At 33.7% G+C, this 10,185-nt stretch overlaps 1 pseudogene; it reads left to right on the top strand.

Moving 5' to 3' along the window:
- Window positions 1–1,703: 1,703 nt before the first annotated feature.
- On the top strand, window positions 1,704–4,888 carry LOC142617453 (bark storage protein A-like; annotated as a pseudogene).
- The last annotated feature ends 5,297 nt before the right edge of the window (window positions 4,889–10,185 follow it).

Here is a 10,185-nt window from a genome sequence, read left to right as displayed (position 1 = left end):
TACAATATATTTATAATAACTGGAATAAAAAATAACTTCCAAGTGTAGAGCAATAGAACCTGATGTATATAAAAAGTACTATTGTAGCTTCATTGAACAATAACAAGTAACAAGTATCTAGCAATCTCTATTTGCATAAATAAAGACATATTCATTATATTATTCAATGAATTAACATTGATAAAAATTATATATATTTATTCTAAATATCCGAACAATAACAAGTACCCATTTTGTGTGTAATTTTTTAGATCGGATTTGTATTTTATTTGGTTGAATTTTGGTTTATCAATAGGTTAAGGATGTTATTTTTGATAAAATTGATTTTGTTTAGACCAAAAAAATTTTTGGGTACCAATGTTTACCAGGATGTAACAGATTTTTTGTTCTTCAATCACAAGGATGTACTAGATTTTTTTGGAGTATCATTTGAAACTATTTTTACCCTTCTTTTTTAAAATTTTGGGGCCCCTTCCACTTGGGGCCTTAAGCAATGGCTTAATTGGCCTAGTGGAAGGGCCGGTCCTACCCCCAAGGCATTGTCTTTTGATCTCGGCATAATAAAAGATATTCAATCAAGCCATGAGCTCGGGCTAGGCCTGTCTAGGGAATGGGCTAGGTGCTTGCTTAGTAATTTGGGCAAGATGTGCCCACCTAGGAAACGTGCCATGAGCTTAGTAAAGGCCGATAACCGTGGCCCGTACACATGTTTAGCATGAGATTCATTGCATATAAATTTAATAAATAAGTACATAAATTTTAAGCATGAATCTTGTGATAACAAATGACTTAGATGATAAAATTACCAATTCTTAGGGAAAACTTACAATGGGTTGTAGTATCTCATATATAGCCTTTAATTTCAAAAGGTAGAATGAGGACAACTTTCTTTTTAGAATTTGGCTAGAGCTTCGTGTTGATAATGTGTGAAATAAAGGATATAGCAAGACAAGAGAAAGAACTATGAGAATGAGATAAAATATATAGAACTGAAGTGATCATCCACAGAATAAATCTGATGATATATCTCTTGTAGTTTATATTAGCTCTTCTGCATTTTACCAGGAGAGTGTACACATATGTATAGCTCAAGTGTCGGTAGGGAGGAGAGAGAAGCAAATTCAAAGTTGGCTGAGAGATTGCATTGAATTTCCGTATAAAGAAAAAAAGAAAAAGAAAAAGAAAAGAAAAGTGCAGCACATGTTTATCTCATTTTCAAACATGTGGAACCTAGCGTTTATTTTATAATATATCTCTGGTTGTTAGTCTTCTTCACTTTTTGAATGTGAAAGACAACTCACCAACATGAAAAAAAAATATATATATATATATATATATATATATATATTCAGCAAAGAAGAATAAAAAATAAAAATGCAAATAACATATATATGCAAAATGTTGTTCAGACCAATCACCGTCCAATTGCTAAAGTTGGTGATGATTCTTACACTTTTATCGTACAAAGGACAAGAACTACAGAAATCTTAATTAAGAAAACAAATTTCATAGCTTTTTTATTTTTTATTTTTTTACAATTGTTGACCGCGCTAATTATTATTAGAATAACATCACTTACCTTACATATCTCATGCTTTTACAAGTTTAAACAAACATCATGATAGCAAAATAGAAGTGATCAAATGATCAATGGCAATGATAGCAAAATACAAAACATTATATAATGGTAGGGTTGGCATTGGCCATTAATGGTCTGCATATCTGCACAAGTCATTTCATATATAGGAAAGTACACGCAGCAGTCTCTTTCACCAGAGCCTTAACCATGGCTGCAAAACTAGTTAATGGAGAATGTTTACTGCTTATTCAAATTTTAGTTTCCTTTCTGATTCTGGTAATTGTTCCTGCTGCATTTGCTTTACCACTAAAAAGTTTGAAATCTCTGACAGTAATCAAGGAAGTAAACCGCGAAGGGCCTTATTTGGGTCTCCTCCAGTGTCTACATCTGAAGACTCTGCTTTTTTTGCTACTGGGGCTTTTCAGCCTCACAAGACTCATCCAATTATAGATTTGTCAGGTTATTTATTTATTTATTATTATATTATAATGTTAGTTTTTTTTTTTTTTCCTTTTTTGAGAATGAATTTTATAATGTTAGTTGAAGTTATTGGTTTTTAGTTTACTTAAAAAAAAACTTGAAATTGCAGGCCGAAGATTCCGGGTGGGAAAGATCCATGATAAGAAAGTCCTCTATGTGAGATGTGGAGTTGGAATGGTAGAAAAACACTTTTAAATTTGTAATATTTAATCTAAATAGTATAGAGCATCTTGTAATGAAAACATGTTATTTATCTTATTTTCAAATAAAAATCCTCAGTTCCACTTTTAGCGTTCATTTTGTACTCTATCAATCGCAATTTTTCATATGTCATTTCCTTATAGAGTACCGAGCATTAAAATGAAAAAAAAAAATAGACACATTACCATAATTGGTAAAGCACAAAGTGGAATATTAAGAATAAGATAGATGATTTTTATTCTATGTTTTTCGATTTCTTAATATGTATATGCCTTTCTGTTTTCCTTATAGTTTTTATCTGGATTGGTGTTGGGTGAATGCAGGTAAATGCTGCTGCAGCAACACAACAAATGCTGGACTTGTTTGACGTGAAGGGCATAGTCCATTTTGGAGTTTCTGGGAATGTAAATGATTCTTTGTCCATTGGAGATGTTATCATTCCTAAACAATTTGCTCACACTGGCATTTGGGACTGGCTGGTATCTATTTAAGTTCACTCTATGACTTTAGTCTCTTTCAATCTCTATATTTGCAAATTTATATCATGTGTTAGAAAATTCTTTTTGTTGACAGAACCTCAATGGAACATCGAACCTTGACCATGTTGCTGAATTGAATGTTGCAAGCTACAATCTACCAAAAGGTAAAGGAAATTTGTTGGGACTTGTTGGATATAGTGAGGAGGAATTCTACTGTGAGTTTGGGAAGCCTAATATAGCTCAGTCGCTGTTGTGGGTACAAACAAGTAAGCATTGGCTTCAACTTGCTGCCAACTTGGAGGTATGACTAATCGTCAGGCTTCTTTTTCTTCTTTGGGTCTAGTTTTGTTATTCATTATTTTATCTTCTAGTCAACAAGAAGATAGATTAGATAGGGAATTATGATTGAAAATAAAGCTATGGACACAATACTTTCACAACCCAGCGGGCCATGCCAGGCCTCAATACCCAAAGGCCAGTTTACACAGCCCCAAAACAGCAAATGTCTAGTGACCATTTATAAGAAAGTGCCAACTAATGTATCTTCTTGACCGTTTTCAATCACTACTACAAGCTATATAAAAGCAAGGAAAAATTAAGTTTCTCCTTTAACCTTTTCTTCCATTAAAAGTTATCAAATTAAGTTAGGTGAAATATATGTAAGGTACAATAATAAGTATAGAGACACACCAAAATTGATGACAAATTTCATACTTATCTGAGATGACAAATTGTTAATAATGGATAATAAAGTACAACTAGTGGTGGGCTCATATGAGAATTAATATTAATAACTTGTTAATTTAGTAGGTGTGAATTTTATTGACAAAACTATTGAGTCTGTAGCACTGCTCGTGCAAGGTAATTTGATTATAAAAATTTCAGGACACGATTGATTGGATCAAGAAATTTTTAGTCTTGTTGACTAAATAGAATTTTAGGTTAAATTATTAATTTGGTACTCCAAGTCTCCAACTATAAGGTAACATTAAAAATTCAATTTGGTCCATCAACTATTAGTTGTATAAACTTAGTTCCACAACTATTTATTGTGTCAATTTAGTTCCACAACTTTTAAATCAAGTCAATTTTATTGTTGAATCTTCTCTCCATTTAAATTTTAATGAAATTAGTTAGAGTGGTGAATGGAACGCTAGTTGATAGGTTATTATATAAAGTGTAAAAAAAATTAAAATCAAATTAAGTTCAACTATTAATCTATTAAAATTTAAACAATGGGGATACCTAAAGATGAACTTGATGTTGAAAGTTAATGGATTAAGTTGACACAATTAATAATAGATAACAGACCAAAGGAAACTTTACCTAATAGTAGGACCAAATTAGTAGGATATTCACCTTTTATTAATTTTATATTCAATTTAAGTACTTTCAGGGGATAGAACTGAAACAATGTGTGAATTCAAGCTTGTGCCTCCCACGAAAGCCAAAGCTGGTAGTTGGGTTGAGGGGAGCAACATCCAACACTTTTGTGGACAACGCAGCTTACAGAAACTTTCTAGTTAAGACTTTTGGTGTTTCATCCACAGATATGGAGAGTTCAGCTGTAGTTATGGCAAGTTTCTTAACCACTCTATAATCTATATACTACCAGTTATAAAGCTCGTATTCAACTTGTATCATTTACAAATTGATTTCTTAATATATATATAAAATTTGATAGTAGCTTATTCTATAAATAGAAATAACTTTTATAGAGTGGTAATTCTTTCAGACAACCTTGTCAAATGGCTTCCCAGTGATAGCATTAAGAGGGCTATCAGACTTAGCTGGAAAACAATCAGGGGAGAATGCATATACTAAATTCGGATCCCTTGCAGCATATAATGCTGCCAAAGCTGTTGTTCAGTTTATCAAGATATTACAATGATGTAATTTCTCAATTCTTGAGTTGTAATAGTACCACTTGCAGCAACATTTGAATAACGTGGTGGTTGGTGGAATTTTTCTCCAAACTCGTTTGAAAGTAAACTTTTTCCATTTAATAAAGTGCATGAGAGTGGACAATATTTGTAAAAGTTGTCCGAAATAAGATTTATTGCACGAGTTTCTTTGGAAAGGCTATTAAAGACAATCAAGTTTCGCCAATCATGTTTTGATAATTCAAGCACAATTATTTTGTGTATAATGCTTGTAAGTTTTGTGTCATATCATGAAATAAGTGGTCAGATGAACCACTAATTCTGTTAACCCTTACTATTTTTTATTTGACATATTATTTAAAAAATTATCAACTGAAATATCATATCATATATTATATAATAAAATTTTAGCTTAAAAACCGTAGTTGAACCAAGTGACAACACAAAATTGAAGAAAAAACAAAGAATAATAAAAGTTGAGTTTATTAGAAGCCATAGTTGTGCCAAGTGACGGCACAAAATTGAAGAAAAATAAAAATAAATAATTTTTAAAAAAAAAATAAATAAATATTATGTATATCACTATATCCTATTATAATTAGAATTTCTAATTAACGTGGTCGTTGTTATCCTATGAGAAAAATGGAATAAAAAAGGTCATATTTTTATGGATAGAATGAAAAACAAATGTTGATATCAACATATTGTAAAAAAAAAAAAAAAAACACGTGAATGAGGCAATAAGGATTTAAGATAGTTTTTTTTTTTTTTAAAAGGATATATTTTGTTATAGTCCCATTTGATGTAAAATTTAAATCCTATTGAAAATAGAATTGTTAATCAACGTGTTGTATTGCCATACTAAAAAAAAAATAGAATTAATAATAATAATAATAATAAAAGAAAGGTCATATGAAATTACGAATAGAATGAAAGGCAAAAAAAAAAAAAAAAAAAAAGAAAAAAAAAAGAAAAGAAGGTGATCTCTAAGGAAATAGGATATGATTTTAAAAAAAAAATCCACAAAGAGCAAAACAAATTTATCCTAAGAAGTGATAAAACAATAGAATAAAGGTTGATAAGAACAAGTAATATGTTATATTTATCTAAAAAATCATTGTAATTAAAATAAAATAAAAACCCACAAAGAGAAGAAGAAGTTGTTATCAACATAACTTTATCCAAAGAAGTTATAAAGCAACTAAAGAAAAGTACAACTAATTTGTAATAATCTTTTCCAAAAAAATTGTACGATTTCTCTATCTTAAAATCCTATATCAATTAGGTTATGTTCCATCTACTCTGCATAGGCAAAAATCGTTTATTGTATCCAATTAATTTAAGATAACAGATGTTATGCCATCACGAAAGGTAGGTACGATCTAGATGCAATTTGCAACATTAAGATGGAAATGTAAGGAAATTTGTGTTATTAATAGGTTTGATCTATCACCATATCACAATCTCAATTCAACAATAAACAACAAAGGTTAGTGATTCTCATACATATTTTTTTTTAATAGTAATTAAAAGCTAATTCTTAGTACTTTTGAAATAGTGTTGTTTTTCATTGTGGAGTCAAATGTTGTTGTTTTTCATTAGGGAATCAAATCTCTCAAAGGATTGATGAAATACATGTTCCATTTGCTTTCTTTTATATAGTTTTAGATCTATTATTTTATTTTTATTTCAATTTTGTCATAGGAAACTCTTAAATTGACATTAAATTTAAAGGTTGTATAATATACAATTCTATTTTTAATTTAGTTTAATTTTCCTTCTGATTTATATTTTCACTTTTGGCTATTGGTATATGTTTCATTCCATTTCTTATATGTTGTGATACTTAAAATTATTTTTTTTCTAATTTTTTCATAGGTGATTCCAAGCAAGCATCCTACAAAATTGTTGAAGACTCCTAAATTAACATACAATTCAAAGGTTGTAATCTATGTTATTCTATTTTTTTAACTTAGATTTTAATTTCTTTCTGATTTGTACTTTCAATTTTAGTTATTGCTATATATATGTTATTTTATATTTTCTTTTCTTTTCTTTTTCAGTATTGTCGTAGGAGATTCCATGGATTCTAAGACGGTTGAAGACTCTTGACACTCAATCTCAATGTTGTAAAGAAAAGGTTGTTTAGGCTTTTAAGGTAGATTCCCATTTTATCTCAATATCATTTTTTAACTCAATTTTAATATTTGTCCTTTGTTCTCCCATGTTCGCCGAAAGGGTAACGCTGTGGCTAATAAGTTAGCCAAATTAGCTAAGTATCTTGTTCCCCAAGTTTGGTTGGAGGACATCCCTAGTGATGTTGACTCTCTTGTATTGATTGATAGTAGTTTTGCTGTGATTTGAATAAAATTCTTGACTGGTTTCTCAAAAAAAAAAAAAAAAAAAAGAGGATCATACACAGCGACCAAAATCTTTTTCACAGTTTTAATTTATTAAAAAAATTTAAATAGTAATAATAAAACCTGAATTAGGATCCAATTAATTGACTAAAAAATATTTAAAGAACAAACCCATATTTAGGGCCTATTGTAAATTTTTTTTTTTTTTTTTTTTGAGAATCCAGTCAAATACGTTTCATTATGGCAGGCTAGGTAAATCTGCCTGAAGAATTGAAACAAGTTCTGGTGGTACAGTCTCTATCCAAACAGTCATTAATGGTAGAGACTTTGCTTTACGAGCTAGAAAGTGAGCCAACTGATTGCACTGTCGGCGTACGAAGGATACATTAAAAGTTGAAAAGTAAGAGCTAAGAAATAAAATATCTTTGATAAGGTGGCCATGCATTGCCAAACTTGTGTCTCTGTTTTTCAAGGCTTTGAACAGAGTCTCATTGTCGCCCTCCAGAGTAATATTGTCCAAGCTGAGTTCCAAAGCAAGCTCCATTGCTCTCCGTGCGGCAAGGGCTTCAATCTCAATCACTGTGGTTGGCAAAGGGATTCGCTGCGTTAGTGAGGCCCTAACTTGTGTCTCTGTTTTTCAAGGCTTTGAACAGAGTCTCATTGTCGCCCTCCAGAGTAATATTGTCCAAGCTGAGTTCCAAAGCAAGCTCCATTGCTCTCCGTGCGGCAAGGGCTTCAATCTCAATCACTGTGGTTGGCAAAGGGATTCGCTGCGTTAGTGAGGCCCTGGCGTGACCTTCACTGTTGCGTATGACAACGCCCAGTCCGGCTTGGTTGTCTTCCACGAACGTTGCCGCATCATAGTTTATTTTGTATCGTTGAGCTTCCGGCGGAGACCATTTCATTCGTTGTTGGCCGCGGGGCAGAGTGTAGTTCGCTGGATGTGTGGGATTTTCAATATCCCGAGCATGCTCTGTTATTTTGTCTAATGGCAGAGCTGTTTTGCCGAGACGGAGATTGTTCCGGCGATTCCACAGGTTCCAAATGACTAGTGGAAAAAGCGTCGGATTCCTATTACCTGCAAAAACAGAACCCATAATGTCAGTGAAGCTTGTGCTGCCCTTGAGTGCTTCATGATTCCAAATTGGATTTTGACTCCATAAGGAACTCAGCACTGGGCAACCGTGCAAGGCATGGACCGTGTCTTCTTGGTGTACTCGGCAGATATCGCACCGGTTATCATGGATGATCTTGCGACGAACCAAGTTCACTTTGGTGGGTAGTGAGTCTGTGCAAGCACGCCATATCAAGGTTTTTACCTTATTCGGCACCTCCAATCCCCATACGTTTTTCCAGAGAGGTTTCATGGTGTCAGTGTTTGAGGGTCCTGGTTGTTGGGACAGATTTGCCTCTTGTAAGAACCTATACCCCGATTTAACAGAGTACTCCCCATCTGGATTAAATGGCCATAGCAAGACGTCATCTTGAATGGAGCGACAGAGAGGGATAGCCTTGATAGTAGCTGCCTCAAAATCATAGAAAATTCGGTCAAGCAAGTCTTCTTTCCACGTTCTGCTGTTTGGGTCAATCAAATCACTCACCCTGACCGTGTCTTCTCCATCCGGTTTTGGTGAAAAAATTCTGGGTTTATTCTTCACAAAAAGCCAGTTGTCGACCCACACCCGAATTGAAGTCCCTATGCCTATTCTCCACACCGCTCCTCATTTTATAACCTCCCTCCCTTTTATTATGCTTTTCCAAGCATAAGAAGCATTACTTGGGGATCTTGCTTCCATCACTGAGGTGTTTGGAAAAAATTTTGCTTTGAAGACCTTGTAAAATAATGATTGGGTGTCATGTAAAAGTCTCCACGTTTGTTTTGCCAAGAGGGCATCGTTAAACGTGGCTAAGTTTTTAAAACCCATACCTCCTTGTGATTTAGGCTTACATAAATCCGACCATTTCACCCAATGAATCTTTCGGTTATCACCTCTTTGACCCCAAAAAAATTTGCGAATTAATGCTTCAATCTCATTACACAAGGTAAGTGGTAATTTAAAGCAAGACATGGTGTAGGTGGGAAGAGCTTGTGCAACAGCTTTAATAAGAATTTCTCTACCTGCCTGAGACAAGAGCTTTGATTCCCAACCTTGTAGTTTCTTCCAAACTTGTTGCTTTATGTGGGTGAAACTCTTAGTTTTATTTCTACCAACCAGGGAGGGGAGGCCCAAATACTTCTCATACTGTTGAACCACTGTTACTCCAAGCATATTCTTGATCCTATCTTGGATCTCGGCATTAGTGGATTTGCTGAAAAAGAGCGTGGTTTTAGCTCGGTTTATTTGTTGACCAGAGGCACGCTCATATTTAGCAAGAATGTTCAACAAAGTTTGGCATTCATTCTCCGTAGCCCTACAAAAAATTAAGCTATCGTCTGCAAAGAGTAAGTGGGTTAGTTTTGGGCCATTGCGACAAAGTGACACACCATGAATATCACCATTCATTGATACTTTATTTATTAGTCCATGCAGCCCTTCTGTGCACATAAGGAAAAGGTATGGGGATAAGGGATCTCCTTGTCGAAGTCCCCTTGATGGTGTGATATGACCGTGGGGTTCTCCATTTATCAACACCGAATATGATGCCGTGGTAATGCATGCCATCATCAGTTTCACCCATCTATCTTGAAAACCCATTTTCACCAAGACTTTCTTCATAAAAGACCACTCTACCCTGTCATATGCTTTACTCATGTCAAGTTTCAAGGCCATAAAACCCGTCTTCCCTTTATTATGATTTCTCATGTAGTGCAATGTTTCAAAAGCTACCAGAATATTATCTGAAATCAACCCTTCAGATGTAAAAGCACTTTGATGCTCCGAAATGATATAAGGCATAATAATTTTCAATCTATTTGCCAAAACTTTTGAGAAAATCCTATAAAGCACATTACTTAAGCTTATAGGCCTAAATTGAGACACATATTCTGGATTCTTAACCTTCGGTATCAGAGTGATGAAAGAGTGACAAAGAGATTGTGGGAGCACACCTGTATTGAGATAATGCAGTATGGAGTTGGTCACATCGGGCCCAATCAAAGACCAATAGTTTTGGAAGAACAGAGGGGGCATTCCGTCGGGACCGGGCGATTTAAGGGGGGCCATCTGTTTCATTGCTCTTTCCACCTCTTCAATAGTAAATTC

Source organism: Castanea sativa, chromosome 11, assembly GCF_040712315.1.
Source record: "Castanea sativa cultivar Marrone di Chiusa Pesio chromosome 11, ASM4071231v1".
In the NCBI taxonomy this organism is placed as follows: Eukaryota; Viridiplantae; Streptophyta; class Magnoliopsida; order Fagales; family Fagaceae; genus Castanea; species Castanea sativa.
Note: the sequence above shows the minus strand (reverse complement) of the source record. Positions and strands in the feature narration are given on the sequence as shown.